The sequence below is a fragment of the Centroberyx gerrardi genome, chromosome 7 (assembly GCF_048128805.1).
Source record: "Centroberyx gerrardi isolate f3 chromosome 7, fCenGer3.hap1.cur.20231027, whole genome shotgun sequence".
NCBI classification, from domain to species: Eukaryota; Metazoa; Chordata; class Actinopteri; order Beryciformes; family Berycidae; genus Centroberyx; species Centroberyx gerrardi.
This window is the reverse complement of record NC_136003.1, coordinates 20,219,821-20,230,159: the sequence shown is the minus strand read 5'-3', so window position 1 is coordinate 20,230,159 and position 10,339 is coordinate 20,219,821. Positions and strand designations below refer to the sequence as shown.

The window sequence follows — 10,339 nt, the reverse complement described above, 5'->3', positions numbered from 1 at the left end:
TTATAGGGAGCAAGAGGGAATGTGTGTGCCGTGTGTGTGTGTGTGTGTGTGTGTGTGTGTCTTAAAATGAGAAAGGAGGAGAGAGAGAGAGAAACAGAAAGAAAGACAGAGAGGAGGGAGGAGGAAAATAATAAAACAAAATGTCAGGAGAGCCGCCATGTGAACAGATGTAGTCTGTTCTCTGTCCTTGATTATCTGTGATGAGTGTAGTTCCTTTGAGAATACAGTCCGTAAGTAAAAATATAAAGTCAATCTGTTTCCTGTGGAGCATTTAAAATCACAGGATAATTTGTTTTTGGCAGAAAATAACCAGCTTGGAAACAGAACTGAAGACTTCATAAACTTAGGCCCTGCAATTGTCACTCACTGTCATTCACTGCTACTAAATCAAAGCAATTTAAACTTTATCAGTGAACAACATGTTTATATAAATAGCACACATGGCATCAGGAAATAACATCATAATTATGACAATTAACTGAGCACACTGATTAGAACACACACACACACTTCAACCTCATATTAAATAGCACTAAGCACTAATAGCATTAAGTAGCACAGACACACATACTATAACTTAACTAAGTGTTCTTTGTGAAAAAGATTAGGTATGTTATAGCATGAGTGTTGCAGTTATGTGGTGACTGGACCTGTCCCTCATTAACACCATTCAACCTCCCAGCCTTAGGTGGGTGGTTGGGGGGCTGCTGATTATTTGCTTAAAATAGTATTGTAATGCTACACTACTGTCATATGCCTTTGAGCCTTGAGTACGGCACTTAACCTTTATCAGTTCCAGCAGTGCCCGCCATGCTGTCATGCAATCTACATGTGATGTACTGTATAATATGTTCTGTATAGGCTATATACTGCGGTATATATTATACACTGTGTGTTGCAGGTGTGCTTTATAAGTAGCTTAGTCTGTCAGCAAAATCACCAATGCAATAGCTAATCCACTGGTCAATAATGGCCTTACAACAAAATGTTCCCACAAATTGAGGATAACTGCAAAGCACAGTGTCAATGGCCAAGTATTATGCAGTGACAATCATGCCTCACCAGCCACTTTGAGATTATGTGGGAAAGAGAATTATCCCATCAAATGGAGAGTACATTCTTCACAGACTAGCTCAGTGGAAAATGCTATGGATATATTCACTGAACACAGTGTTCCTGCATAGCCTAATTGATTATTTCAGTCTGAAATGTGTTGTATAAACCATTTGTTCTTCCTAGCGATGTCTAGTTACACACTACTTTATGATTATATTCTCTATAGATGTTTGTATAACCCATTGGCCTGTATGCATTGGGTGATCGTTGACACGGATGATTTGGTTGGTTGTATGCTCCGACATTGTGACTGGTTCCTGACGGACTGTTGTAATGATGATCAGCTGTTTTCATTGTGGCATACCGGCTTCACATGCTCTGGCAAAGGCTTAATTTCTCACAAAGCATATAGTGTCTCCTTAATGTACAAAGTAAGTAATTATATTTTTTGCGTTATTTGTTGGATGTTTTGTCTTTATCAACCTTTATTTCAAGGTAACTAAAATGAGTTTCCAAAATCTTGCAATAAACATGAATTTGTTTGTCCTTCAAACATGTTTCTTATTAAAGCATTTTTTTTATAAAAGCATGTGGTTTCTTAGTATTTTATTTTTTACAGTTACCCATGTTTTGTAATCAAATTACTGTTATACTCCTCCTTTGCTGCTTAATTTTGCCCACCGCCATCACTATCTTGAAGACCCCATGATTGCTAGGCCTGAGAAAGAGCTTCTCTGTATAAAGTTTTGCTCGGGGCAGAAAAAAAGGCAATTCAATGTTTACGAACATTTTAGGTTTGTCCGAACAGAGGCTGACTCTGTTTGCTGAGAGTGACGTTGTTTGAGGTTGTCATGCTTTCTTGAAGGGCAGACTACTTCTCTGAATAGTTGTTCAGCCTTACATATTCATCCCTTGTCTTATGAATGTGGGAGATGATAGAGAAGACTGGAGTAAGGCCTCTGGGGGCAAAGTATGACGTGCTCAAGCGTGATATCTCAAAGTTGGTCAAGCTGTCAGCAGGGAATATCAGCAAATACTGCATGCGATAAGAACTTTGCACTTACAACTCCAGATAACACACAACTTCAACCAAAGTTCGGGACAAGCTGACAGCCAATTATCGGACGGATCTATTCTCTACACGGAATTCCTTTTGTACAGAGTACATAACTCCTCAATTCCAGCTCTGGACTTGAAAAGAAGACAATTTTTCCAGACAGTGGTTTCCTCCAATATCTTATCTCTCAGCATCCGTGTGTGTTTTGAACAGGCAGACCCATGGGGCTTCAGTGCTGCAAGCCTTGCAACTCCTGCCGACAGAGTGAAGAGGAATGCAGACTGGCCGGTGGCTGCTCGTGTACGTGTGACGATTGGGGATATTGCTCTGACCGCTGCTGTGACATCTGCTGCCAGCTGTGTGTGGACGTGTGCTCTGGCTTGTGTTCAGGGGACTGTAGCTACACCTTCTGTACTCTCTGCCTCAGCCTGGCACAGAACTGCATCTCACTTGTCACCACCTCACACGCCCAAACGTCAGAGGCACAACGTGAGTCGGTCGTGTCATAATTCAACCATTTGTTCAGCCGTCTTTCGCCTTTAATCCCGCTATTACATTTGATCTGTATATTATGACCTGTTCTAGAGGCCATGATGAATCCAGGGCTGCAGGTCTAGAGAACATGGATCTGACAGACTTGAGACAGAATCCAAGAGACGCATTGATTTCAGGTCCAAGGTTAATGGGAGGCTTTAGCAGGTAAATCAAATCTTTGCTGTATTTGTTTTGCTCCACACACAATTTGACATCCACTGTGAGAACTGAATGCAACTGGCTCCTTTGTTCCACCAAAGACTAGATTCATGCAGATTTCAACTACACTGTTTGGATTGTTATTGCGTTTCTGACTGATGTTCATTTCAAGCTTTTTTTTTTTTTGAATAAGTGTAACTAAATGAGAAGATTTTTCATTTGTGCTATTTAATCCACACTGACCTCTAAAACTCTTGCCAAGCTTACTATGGAATAGATCCAGCCATTTGTATTGTTTACTTCCAAGTGCATTTCAGTGATAGTCTAAGTGGTGCAGACCTTCTATTTAAGCTCTTTGATCCCAAGACATGTTGACAATGACAGAAATCTCATACTGTATTTATCTAGCAACAATAACCAGCCCCTAGCTGCCCAGGGGCATTATAGCCTTGGGCATGGCAGTGCCAGACCTCTTTAGCTATCCTGATTTGACCTGCCAGATCCAAGTTTCCACCAGTTGTGGAAACTTGGATCTGGATTTCAAGTCCTTTAAGGTTTTCGTCTCATTTGCTTTAGGTGCAAGGCTGTTTTTTTTGTTTTTTTGTGATGGTCGGCCTAGTATTACCTGTCTGTCCTCACTGCCAATGCAGAAAAACCTGAATACACACCCTGTTTGGTGTCTTAGATGATTAGGGAAGTGTTAGTTTACTCTGTACACTCTACAAGAGACAAGAGAACAGCACTGTATAGGGGCTAGAAAGCGTGTACAGACATTTTCCTGACCAGCTCCGGGAGTAAGTGAAAGTTTATGAAAGGAAGATGGATACTTTAACACTTTCTCGGAAGACCTGGGAGGACTTAAATTGGAGTTGAAGGACGAGGAGAATAAGTCTAAAACTTTGAGAGCACCACAGTGAAAGGTAAAGAAAACTGTCATGCTCTGGTTTCCTGGATTTGTTTCCACATTATAATGAGAACTTTCAGAATGTATTTGAGTTTTTACGACCTTGAACGAAGCCAAGTGACTTGCTGATTAACAATCCAAGTTCCGGATCGGGTTGTTCAAGGACAGGAACATACTTTAAAGATTCCCTCCTTATTCTATATATAGGGCAATGTTGCATTGACATAAACACTGTGAAGATAGTTAATTATCAGCTATCAAAAATGCCAGACTGGCAGGGTGAAATTCCAGTGAGTTTGTTTGACCCACAACACCTAGAGATATCAAGGAGGTCAGTGAAGTGTTGATATTCCTCCTTTACAGCAACATAATGATTGACTAGTATGGATTGAAGAGAGACTGACTGCTTCCTTCTGCAGTGACAGTGGGGCAGAGCCATGGGCTGCTGTCTCAGTGGGAGTGATGAGGAGGGAGATGAGAAGCACGGAGACTCTGACAACGGCTGTAAGAGGTGCTGCCTGCGGACCAGGGACTGTCTGATGAGCGGGGAGTGTGGCCGCGCTCTCCAAATTGCTAATGTCTGCGCCATGTGTGGCATGTGCATACGCATGTGGATGTGTAAGTTCAAAGTTCACAAGTTGGGGGGGGGGGGGGGGGGGGGGGGGGGGGCATAAGTGGCACATGCAACATTCTGATCATTCTGGTCGTACAAATAGTTTATGATTTTCTGATATCTGTACTGTCTATTGTCTCTGTCTGCTAGTTTCTAGAATATATCTAGTTTTCAATGGAATGGAGGATAGTTTACAAACAGAAAGCACTTAATATTCTCTTGGACTGCCAAAGGTATTGCAAGTAGTATTTATATTTCTATTCTTATTTCCAGAACAATGACTCTTACAATGAGCTCAGGCTTGTCCTTGGTATTATGGCCACCACCCAGGTCTAAGAACAAAACAGGCATTCCCCTCTCTGGGGTCACACCCAGATGACAGCCCCACCCAAGACTCGCCCTGTCGCCACCAAATACCTTCCCGGCACCGTGCTGCACTCTCCCCGATGCTGTATGGATGAACTTATTACATGTGAATCTGGGGGTTTGGATCGCCGCAGGACGACTACTGTATCCACGGCCTCACTGCTCTACAGGACTCCTGAAGAGAAGGACGAGATTCTCTCACAGAAACTCTACCAGAGTGCTGCATTTTTCACATCTGGAGGATTAAACTCAAGCCTGGAAACAGATTCATCCTGGCAAGCAAACAGTACTTCACAGAGCACTTAGATGTCAGCTAGAATGAGAGGCGGTGATTGAATGCAAGGGAAAGCAGAGTGTGCAGTGTTGTATGAAGTGTCAAACCGGATACATACCGAAGATTACTATAAACATTCTATGTACTTTCTATTTACTATCTCATTTCCAAAGCACAATTATCTGATACCTTTTTTTTTCCAATAACAGCTTCTAATTTATATGCTTTTTGAGGCAAACAAAAACATAATTTGCTTGTGTATAGAGTAGAATCTGATATCTCCTTGTGAGATTAGCGTGCCTGAGGACACAAGGTGCTATTTGGCTCGACTGAATCAGACCTTGTTATTATCCTCCACCAAAGTGCTAGTTTATGTAAATGATAGTGATGGAGTGATCCATGTCCCAGCATCAAAAGAAGCTTAGGATAAGGTCTTACAAGGAAAATTTAACAACAGTGAGAGTATACCAGGCTGCAGTGTGTCCCCAGTTGTACCAATCTGTGCTCCTGTTTTCTCCTCCTCCCATTCCCTCTGGACTCTATGCATGCAGTCCAGCTCAAATTTTTATCCCTCTCAGACTCAGCAGATATGCTGTGTGGCCTAGTTTACTCCTTGAACTGACCTTCTCTTTCCGAAAGTTTGTGTGCCTATATTTATCATAGTTATATCTGCAGTACTCTCGTGAGGCGAAAGCAATAATGTATGTTTATACTTCACTTACTCTTTTGTTTGTCTTACTCTGTAGTTTGTCTAAGTGCTGTCTCTGAGAGTGGTCACATAGTATATTGATTGTGCTTGTGTTATTTGCCTGAAATAGCTGGGGAGGAAAGAATTGCAATTGCAAGTAAAGTCTTAATTTGATATCAGAGGTCCAGTAGGACTTTTAGTGTGGATTGAAATATTATTTTGTTCACAAATAATGCATTGACATCAATAAAGATCGGCTAGTTTATTGAATTGAAAAAGGCTGTAATATTTTTGACCAGAGAAGAGTCATTTTGATCCTTGAATGTATCTCATTTTTTTTCTGTTTTTCTTAATCCAGGGACGACATGCAGTGGAGCAGACATAGCAATGTGTTTTTCTCGTACAGTGTGGACCTTTTATCTATCAACAGTGTACTATATCTTTAAAGACCTTGTCTCACGGACCATATCTTGAAGGATGTGTTCATGCACAGTTAGGGGAATGTGGGTACATACCATGCTAACAGTAATAGAAAACCAGGGCATGGCCCCAAATGACTGAGGATCCACCCCAGCACATTCCAGTAGGAAGAACAAAATTGAAGATTTTGTGAGGATTTCTGCGCCCCCCCCCCCCCCCCCCTGTCTTTCATCCTCTTGCTCACTTATCTCTTTGTGATTGAGTGCATTTCTCTCACCTCGCCCCCTGTTTCTGTTCTCTGCTCGTGAATTGTGTTGCCTTTACTGAATGTCTTCTGGTTAGGTGTGGAGAAAGGCATTGTGTGCTGCTGTCAGTCAACTAGATTAGAGCTCCAGAGGATCCTTACTGCTCGCCCTCCAAAAATAAGGAGGTAGCTCATCGTTGGCCAGGTACTTCTGAGGATTTACTGTATCTTGCCTTTCACATTTTGGGAGGTTCTGGTACAAAAAACTACATGAGAGGCAGAATTGGTAGAATTCATTTGAATCTGATTCAACAATAAAACTGCCATCAATGAATCCTCATAGCCATTGTAACCCTGTAGATGCAAAGATCATGTCTTATCTTAAAAGCACAAGATAATAAAAACAAGTCTTATTTGGCCGCCCTCTTCATTTTGTTGTTTTGCAGCTACTATGTTCACATACTGTATTTTCAACAAAAATTGGTTCGCCGTTCACCTGTCAACACTCCCACAGAGGTGCCAGCTTACTTAGACGTAGCCATGTGAGGTGTAAGGTGTTTTCCCCCACCGAACAACAGAATGAGTCCTGCCATGGCTCACAGCTACCCATTGCCGCTGTGGCGAAGCATCGCTCTGTCATTAGGATTGTGGCCACACAACACTTAGGATGGATGGTGATTTCAACTGACGAGGAGCTTGCTCCTAATCTGTCCAAGAGAGTCAGATCAAACCTTCTGGAGATCACAGAGCTCGGTCCACAAAGACGGCACAAAGCCCCTTGAAGCGGCTTCCTCTTTTGCCTTCTACAATCGGACGCTCGTGTTAAAGTCAGGTCTAAAAACTCTTCCAGTTCTTTGGAGCAGAGCTTCTCCTGGTACACTCCATTTCTTGTGACATGAAGCAAGTACTGGCTTTAAAAGGAAAAAAAAGGGCAATGGTGTGTGTCCAATCTCAGTGGTGAGAGAGTGGAGGTGGGCTGGTGCTGGTCCCTCTCTTTCTGCCCCCCTGCTGTGTGACGGGTTTTGAGATTCTGGAGATGTGCAGGTGAGCCTTGCTGAAGATGGGCAGGGACAGCTGGGAGGGTTGAGGTTGGGAGAGGTGGGGGCAATGAGTTTTGTTGAAATTGGATTTTATTTTTGTCCACTCTCAGAGACCTCCATCTTATCCTGCAACCCAGCCCTCCCACTCAATTTCCATCTCACCGTGCGAAAATTGGAGTGATATAAAGATGTGAGCTAGAGATGGAGAAGACAGTCAGAGATGGTAAAAGAAGGAGGGCGAGGGAATGCCAGAAGATGCAGAGAGTGAGATAGAGGGGAGAGAGAGAGATGGGGGGGCGGACAAGGTGGCAGCACACAGATTTCAGTATTTCCAGTGCACAGCAGCACTAATGTCTTATGATAGCTTTTACTCATGTTGAGAAACAGACTGTGGATATCACACTCAGTCAGTAAATTACTTACCCTAAACTATTTGCTTCTGGCATCAAATATATACACTACTGAAAAATAATACACAGGAGACCAGCAATTTACAAGAACGGTATACTGGGTTTTTGAGAAAAATGATTATAATCATTTAAATGCTAATATGGTTTGAAAAGGCATCTATCTAATCTTTCCTTGGCCACTCAGTATTCAAAACATGGGAGTATAGAGGCAAACACAAAGGAAAAGAAGCCAGCCCTCCCTACCCTCCTCTCAGGTGGACAGGCAGAGGCACACTCATACATACATATAAACAGACACAGAGACATTGCTCATCTTTCATGCATTACACAGTGTGAAATGATAACAGACCAGTCAAACAAAATCTTTGCACATCAAATGCATTCCAAATCCTCTATTCTTGCAGTCTACAATACAAAGTATTTAACAGATTCACCAGCATGCATAACAAAGAAGGGGAAAAATCATTAGCTAAAAGTAAAGAGAGAAATCAATGAATAGAAAAGGCCCTAATAGCTAGGTGGGATGGGTTGTGTTCAGTTGGTTTGCATTCATAATGTATAGGCTGACAGCCCATTAGACAGTGTTTAAGGGAAATCAGATTCTGGCCCTCCTCCAAAGCCATTAGCTGGTGGGGTCAGCCTGAAGACAAACTGGTAATTGACTAATAGATTCAGGTAAATTGCAGGTAAATTGTTGGTCCCTGGGAGGAACAACAATGTTGTTAATTGCATATTTATAACAGTGGGTGAGGGGATTTGGGATTACAGGTGTAAAATAACACTGGCCTCTTACTTCCAGCTCTGTAAACACAAGTCTTCACAGCCCCTCTGCAGACATAACGGTGAGACCAGATGAACATACTGAGATACCTTTTTGGGGGAGAAAGAGGGCCCACAAAGGTCTCATGAAGAGGAATACATTGTTTAGGAGTTGCATGCTATTTTTTCATAAGATAAAGCACTTGTAGTTGTAAGTGCTGCATGAATGAATAAAATACACAGGGTCTGGGTCTGTTCAACCAGACATAAACTGAGGTCCACTGAATACTAATAAAACCCCAGAGGGGCTAACTGCCACTCACACCAATGGACACGAGCACTAGTAAGGTCAGTATCTTTTGCAGTTTAGCTGTGTTTTTGTGGGGGTGTGTGTGGAGGGAGGAGGGTGGGGTGGGGGTGTATTGTGTCTCTTACGTGACAAACCTGTTTAAAACCGAATAGGACTGCCCATGTGAACTGATCATGCTTTACTTTTAAACAAGCTTGACCATGATGTGTTACTCTTGCAAATTACTTATTGACCAAGTGTCACCGGGACTGAATGCATGGCACATGGTCGAGTAATATTCTTAATATCAATGTGGGCTATGGATTCATGTGTGCAATGTTAAATAAATCCTCTCTCTGGGTCCAGTGATGAACTTTATTATATTTGTCTCAATCACTTAAGCCTTAGCTGCTGAACATTCTCTGGGATTCTGGGAATCTACCGGGATAGCAGAACAATCAATACTACTGTCATTGTGCATCTGAACAAACACATCAGTAATAACTGAAATTGAGTGCACAAGAGATTAAGGATATACCACTGACACACAACCTATGAGAAAAAGACATTCGTATGCTGTATTTAGTTATTAGTTACTAGTGTTATTTATGACTAGCATTTAGCAGAGATACTATAGGTTTCTTTGTCTTTAAAGCACTGTTAGTATGCTGGACACATCTACAGAGCTTAAGACAATGGCTGTCCACAACATGCCAGTCATGTTGTAGAGACTAAGTGATTTCCAGGCTTACTACAAGTCTGATTAGGAACCTGATCTCACAATAACGTGCAGGCTTGAATTTGATCAACAGGATCAGGGCAGGAAAGCCCGGGCAGCAGCAACACAATTACCGTGGGGGAATCTGGTGTAGTCGTACTCCGCACGGCCTCCGCTCCCCTCCAACCAAAGCCTCTGCCTCTCTGACCTTCTCCAGACAGCACCTCCTGGTCAACTGTGGGGCAGCGACCTGGCTGATGGGGAGGAGGAGGACGAGGAGGAGGTGGACGTAGACCCCTAAGCCCTGCAGGTATGACTTTCGACTGTGGAAGAGACCTGCTGCTCAGTTACAGTGATGAACGAGCGTGCCAGCCCTCTGATAATTGCTCACTCAGGGGCAGAGAGAGGTCCATTAATCAAAATGAGCTGAGGTACTGCAGGACTCTTCCACCTATGGCAGGCTCCAACCTGCCTCAACAACCCCGGGGGCAGGCCCAGAGGCATCGGCTTCAAAGGAGCCTGGTAGGTGTGAGGACGTTGTCATTCTGCTGTGACAGTTGGTGCTTCTGCATGACAGTCTGCGATCCAGTGTGCCAAGCAGAGAACAGACACCTCCAGGAAGGGGAGGGGTCTCCGTTAAGTTACTGCCAAATGGAACGGCCCCTCAACCTAACTTTGTAGCAATCTGCCCTGTGCACCTATGGGATCGTTGCGCGGACTTCTTTGATGTGCCAGGAAGGAGGGAGGCGGAAGTAAGAGCGAGAAAAAGACAGCGAGAGGAAGAGGAAGAGCAGGCTGCTTTCTGGTA

The 10,339-nt window shown here is 43.1% G+C and overlaps 1 long non-coding RNA gene across 1 annotated transcript; it reads left to right on the top strand.

Annotated features, from left to right (window-relative positions):
* The first annotated feature begins 3,517 nt into the window (after nt 1-3,517).
* LOC139929823 (uncharacterized) lies at nt 3,518-6,734 on the top strand. Its single transcript, XR_011785425.2, has 3 exons — nt 3,518-3,726; nt 4,130-4,328; nt 4,597-6,734. It is a non-coding gene; the product is annotated as an uncharacterized LOC139929823 (long non-coding RNA).
* Nucleotides 6,735-10,339: the final 3,605 nt, after the last annotated feature.